Source organism: Aquarana catesbeiana, linkage group LG08 (genome assembly GCF_042186555.1).
Source record: "Aquarana catesbeiana isolate 2022-GZ linkage group LG08, ASM4218655v1, whole genome shotgun sequence".
NCBI lineage: Eukaryota > Metazoa > Chordata > Amphibia > Anura > Ranidae > Aquarana > Aquarana catesbeiana.
This window is the reverse complement of record NC_133331.1, coordinates 221,432,486-221,439,072: the sequence shown is the minus strand read 5'-3', so window position 1 is coordinate 221,439,072 and position 6,587 is coordinate 221,432,486. Positions and strand designations below refer to the sequence as shown.

At 48.0% G+C, this 6,587-nt stretch overlaps 1 pseudogene; it reads right to left on the bottom strand.

Annotated features, from left to right (window-relative positions):
- Window positions 1-4,538: 4,538 nt before the first annotated feature.
- LOC141106726 (uncharacterized) lies at window positions 4,539-5,366 on the bottom strand (annotated as a pseudogene).
- Between the last annotated feature and the right edge of the window lie 1,221 nt (window positions 5,367-6,587).

Sequence of the window (6,587 nt, the reverse complement as noted above, 5' to 3'; positions counted from 1 at the left end):
TTTGTTATTATTTTTTTTTCTATTTCAATTTATTGTTTATCCTTTTTTACATTATAACAGCGGGCATCAATAATTTAAAAAAACTATTAGATAAGCACCTGAATGACCACAACATACAGGGATATACAATGTAATACTGACATAAAAGCACACACAGGTTGGACTTGATTTACTTGTGTCTTTTTTCAAGCTCGCCTACTATGTAACTATGTAACTATGATCCAGCTCTGACCTTCATCTGCCTGCAGTAACAGATCTCTGCTATAGTAATCTGTTTCTGGATGATTACACCAGCAGTAGAATGATCAGTTGCTGCCGAGATGCATAATCACTCCACCATTTTTAAAATGAAAGAAATCATTTAACTGAATAATAATATATAAATCAATAAAAATAAAATGATCCCCTCTTCACGTTAATTCCACGTAGATTCCAACAAATATGTATGATGTCCTGGATAATTTTTGCATTTAACAAGTGTCAAAGTAAATGAGTACAATGTCATTCAGAATTATAGGGATTACAAACCTGTGAAAACCTTGAAATCATGATAATTTATGTACATGCAAACCCAACTTGCTTACATCTTAACTTTATACTCACAACTACTTTTCTCCGCATATGTCACAATTTAATGTTAAAAAGGGGAAAAAAGGCTTTGTCAATTATAAATTGTTATTATACTGTAACTGAATGTATGAGATATATAAAATAAACGAATAACAAAAATATATAACAAAAACAATATATCAAAATTATCTATAAATGTAAATACTGTATGTTGCCCCCCCCAAAAAAAACAAAAACATGTAACCTATGTAAGATAAAAGGTACAAGGAGCATAAATAAAATATCTCCAAAATGGTAAACATATGCTGAGACTCAAGAGGGTTATAGGGAATTAATGGCCCTGGGACTAAAGAGGTCAATGCCGAGACAGACTAGCTATATGGAGGGGGGTCATGAGCTCCCTGGGCCAGGGCCTCCCTACCATAAACAGGGCTACCCACTTGCTTGCAATGAGCATATTGGGCATGCTGGGACTGTGAAGTCATAAGGGGGCGGGGTCATCGGATGACATCACCCGGTGACCCCGCCCCATGCCTATATAAGTCATTACGCACCATCCACACAGCATTACAGTGGGAGAGAGCGTTGGGTCAACATCGGAAGAAAAGAAGAGGGAAGAAGACGATGCAGAAGACCGGGCCACTGCTAGCAAAAGAGCGGCAGAAGATAGCGGAGGAGCCCGGCAGAAGAACCGGACACCAGGAGAAGAGGCCGAACACCGGGAGAAGAGGCCGGAGAGAGCGGAGAAGTCGGAAGAAGACCCCCGAAGTCGGAAGAAGACCCCCAGAGCTGCCTAATAAATTACTTTAAATACCTGTGTACTGTGTTTTTTTATTGATGCTTTTTTTCCCTAGGTGAATGGGTGGGGTATGATGTACCCCATACTCATTCACTTAGGGTGGGGGGCTGGGATCTGGGGGCCTCCTTATTAAAGTGGGCTCCTGGATTCCGATAAGCCCCCGCCCGCAGACCCCGACAACCAACAGCCAGTTGGCCCTTGTCCTCATTAACATCCCCCCTCCCCCAAAGCACCCCCACCCCCATGTTAAGGGCATGCGGCCTGGTACAGTTCAGGAGGGGGGTCGCTCGCTCGTTCTCCAACTACCTTTCCTGACCGGCCGGTCTGCGTGCTCGGATAAGGGTCTGGTATGGATTTTGGGGGGACCCCCATGCCGTTTTTTTGGCGTAGGGGGTTCCCCATTAAATCCATACCAGACCTAAGGGCCTGGTATACCCTGCGATGGGGCCCGCAAGGTGTCAATCTCGCCGATAAAAGCGGCGAGATTGACTTCCTTTTCTAGTCCCGTCGTACCCGAGTCACGTTCAAAATGAACGAACTTGTCCATCTGTGGGCAAGTCCGTTCATTTGGAAGTCCGCCTTAACTCCGTCGGAAGTCCATCGGGAAGACCGGCGGACCTAGTCTGTTGGAAAGTCCGGTCATGTGTAGGTAAGTCCGTCCATTCAGAAAGTCCGTCGGAAATCCGCTGGAAGTCCGTCGGGAAGACCGTCGGACCTAGTCTGCCGGAAAGTCCAGTTGTGTGTACGCTGCATTACAGGTTTTATTCCAATATTGCCCTGTATTTGGCTCCATCTATCTTCCTATCAGCTTCCATGTCCCACCATGCTGCCACCACATTTCACGGTGGAGATGGTGTGTTCAGTGTGAGGTGCAGTGTTAGTTTTCCGCCACATATAGTGTTTTGCTTTTTGCAATTTTGCTCTCATTTGACCAGAACACCTTCTTCCACATATTTGCTGTGTCACCCACATGGCAAACTGCAAATGGGACTTTTTACGGCTTTCTTTTAACAATAGCTTTCTTCTTGCCACTCTTCCATAAGGGCCAGATTTTTGGAGTGCAGAGCTAATAGTTGTCCTGTGGACCTGAGCTGTGCTCTCCTTGCCGGGCCTGTCAGTTTAGTTGGACGGCCATGTCTTGGTAGGTTTGCAGTTGTGCCATACTCTTTCCATTTTCAAATTATAGATTGAACAGTGCTCAGTGAGATGTTCAATGCTTGGGATATTTTTTTTATAACCTAACCCTTTTTTTTTTTCATTAAAGGATTTTATTCATTTCAGCTGAGTGCTCAGCAGATTCTCTTCCTGGTAATATGTAAACAGGTCAACAAAATATAATCTCTGAGAAAAGAATAATATGTAAAGAAGTAATGTACAGTGCTAATGCTGCCCGGATAACATTAGTATTGCCTGATTACATTACTTCCCCGGTGTCCATGTATTGTCATTAGGAGGGTGATCCTCAGCTGGCCTCTTCATCGGACACCTGCTCACTGGGGATGAGGCAAAGGTTTGCAGCTCTTACTTTGGTTAAGTTGGCACGGATTGTCATGAGTTCAGATTTACCCTGTAGGGTGACCCCGCTACCGTCTAGGTTAATCTGCATAATGGAAAAGTGTCTCAGGAAACGGAGACCTTTGTTGGTGACCCTTGTGTGGCTCAAGTTGACTTTCAGCAGATTTTTGCAGTTCTGGATTCCGTTTTTTAGGAAACTATCACCAACCAGAGTTTCGGAGTGACCGAGGACCTGGAGGTGAAGAATGTGGGGGATACACTGGGACACACCTCTGCTCATCACTTTAGTCTGGTCCAGACTTAATTCTTCCAGAAGGTTCAGTCCCGGAGATGGATCAGTCCAGCATCTGACACTGTTGTGTTACACAGAGAGAGAACCTGGAGCCTGGTCAGCTGGGAGACGCACTGCACTCCGAGGTCGGTGATCTGCGTGTGATCAGTCAGATCTAAGTTCTGTCAGTCCTCAGTGGTGGGACAGATATAGGAGACCCTCATGTGATAGGCTGTGCCGGACGGGAGTAACAGACAAGTCAGAGACAGACCTGACATCAGTTCCAGCACCCAATTGGAGGAGAAAGACTGCCCCCCTGGACAGTGTGAGTGTGGAGAGGGCCGGCAGAGAGCGCACCACCTGGAGGCACTCCTCTGACACCCAAGTGCAGCCCAAATGTAGCGTGCTGAGATGGCCGAGTCCGGAGAGGGAGGAGACATCCAACACCTGGGTGTGTTTGAGGCTCAGCCAGAGCAGGCCCAGCATACGATCCTCCACATGCTGAGCATTTGCTCAGTGACCACTGTCTGATTGACACCAAGGTGGGTGAGGGGACAACAAGCGCTCTGCGGGAAATCGCACATTCCGCCATCGCCTACTTTGGTCTGATCCAGGATGAGATGTGAGAGATGCTTCAGTCCTCACAGATGGAGCAGGCAAGATTCAGTGAGGTTGCGGCAGGTGCTGAGATTCAGGTGCTGCAATCTGTGCAGATGCTGAATGACCCCAAGAGACTGATCTGTGATGAGGTTGGCGGAGCTGAGGTTGAGGGCCAGCAGGCTGGGGAATCCTCTCAGCTGCCGGATCAGGTCATTGGTGCAATACTGGTAGCAATTCTGGGTGATGCTGAAGATGGGGCAGCCAGTGAACAGGTCCAGGCTCCTCAGTTACAGGAAACACTCCTTGACCATGTGGTCAATGATCATCTCTGCCAGATCAGGGGTCAGACCAGACAGGGAGCCCGGGTACTGCATGCTGGGAGCAGTAATGATGGCCATAGCTTGGTGCAGTGCCAGACTCCTCAGGGGTGGGATGGAAGACACTCTGGTAATCCTCGGGAGAGGGATTCTCTCCACGCTCTCCTGACGCATCTCAGCTGTGGCTCTTGCCAGAACATGAGGAGGACGGGGAGGTGACGGCGCCACTTCTGGAGATGAGTTTTCATTACCCCCTTCCACAGTTCAGTGGTGTGATGGGGAGCGGAGATCTGGTGGTGTGAAGAGGACATGGCAGTTCTCGTCTGAAGTGACCTTCTGTGGCTCCTCTGCACCACTTTCATCCTGGGGCCCCAGTTGTGCATTGTCGGCTCTTCCCTCAACTGGATGTTATGGGACATGGATTGGGCAGATGAGGACAGGATGGGTGCCAGGTCATCTCTGTGCCTCATATCAGATAATCCAGGCTGTAGTCTACATCCACAGGTTGCTGAGGGGGTGCGGATGGCGGCTCCAGGGGAGCAGTCCTGGGATCCTCCCTGGGGTGGACACACAGGGTGGCATTGGGCGTCAGTTCCAGTTCCTGCAGGCTGGGTGGCAGGTCCTCTTCGGGTGGGGAAAGTCTGTAATAAGCTGCAGGGAGAGAGAGACGGCTGCAGAGCATTGAGGTGATCGCAGATGCAGCGCAGAGAGGAGTCGGCAGGAAATCCCAACCGCAGCGACTGACCCGAGGGGAGCCGGACCATCAGGGCACAGTGGTTGTGAGAGGTCACATGACTGGGGCTGCTCTACCCCTCATTGGCTGCTGGATTGGAGACATTCAGGTCCTTGTTGTGCTGCCTCTGACGATCCTGGGCAATACGTCGCAGCACCTCATCCCACTCCTTTTTCTTTGTCCTTCGCTCCTCTTGGACCTCATGAGCCAGGCTGGCGTTATGCTGCTCCTCATACTCCTTTCTCTGCTGCAAGCAGCTGGAGGTGGGGGGTGGCACTCTGGAGAGGGTGGGGAAGATGGGGACAGCGGGTGAGCTGTGGCGACACCTCCTCCATCTTGTGGGGGGTTGAAGGCGGACACGGCAGTCGATGCAAAGTCTTCTCCTGGTTGGGTGCGGAGTGTTCCCCAGTGGTGACCTCCCTGCAGGATCCAGTCCGCCGCGTCCTGCACCCTAAAACATCCAGCTCTGACCATGGCCTGAACCTGTGACTCATTGAAGCCCATCTCATACAATGCATGGAAGATATCACCAATCGTCCCTCGTCCTGCAGATACCTCCATCCCCAATCAATGAGAGGAGCTGCCGCACTCTCTGTGTCTTCTCTGGGTTTCTGTCACGTGAAGTGACCCCTTTTTAAACTTCTCCTAAATGTTATCCCTGACCTGGTCTGTTCCTTGGCCCTCATGATGCTGTCACTAAGCTTCTCTAACAAACCTCTAACAGAACAGCTGTATTTTTACTGAGATTAAATTACACACAGGTGGACTCTATTTACTAATTATGTGACTTCTGAAGGCAATTGGTTCCATTAGATTTTAGTTAGGGTATCAGAGTAAAGGGGGCTGAAAACAAATGCATGCCACACTTTTTTCCTTCCACTTCACAATTACGTGCCACTTTGTGTTGGTCTATCACATAAAATCCCAATAAAATACATTTACATTTTTGGTTGTAACATGACACAATGTGGAAAATTTCAAGGTGTATGAATGCTTTTTCAAGGCATTGTATAGTGTATGTTAGTCAAATGATTAGCTCATACTTATCTTGCTTAGTCGGCCAGTCCTAGACATATTAAAAAACATTTAAAATCTACACCACTTGTAGACCATGCCACTTGTAGACTATTTTCTTTACAGTGGAATTGTTAATTCCAAATAATTTGGTTCTCTTTTTAACCACTTTTCACTCACGCTATAGCTGAAAGATGGCTACAGTGTGGGCTTCCATTGCTGGGAGGGTGTCCATAGACTTCCTCCCGTGATTGCACTGCTCACGTGCTCTGTAATCATCAAGTTCATTGGACTCAGCTGATCACAGATCGGGGTAAAGGGCCAATCACAGCAGCCCTTTACCACATGATCAGCTGTCAACCATTGACAGCTGATCACAGAAGTAAACAGAAGCCGGTTATAGGCCTCTGTTACAGGGATATTGTTCCTAACATACCACCAGTGCTCCTAATTAGTGTCCACCAGTGCCACCTATCAGTACTGCTAATCAGTGCCTACCAGTGCCACCTATCAGTGCCCATCAGTACTGCTAATCAGTTCCACCTATCAGTTCTTATCAGTGCTGCCAATTAGTGGCCATCAGTGCCATCTATATGCGCGGCTTGTTCCTTTTATCCGAATATTGCTTGTTGATTCACCAATACTCAGGTGGCAGTGATCTTCCTTTGATCCTTGAGCTTCCCATCAATATCCGAGGAGTTATATATTTTTCTACCTTATCAGTGCTGCCTACCAGTGCCCATCAGTGCCAATCAGTGCCACGTATTA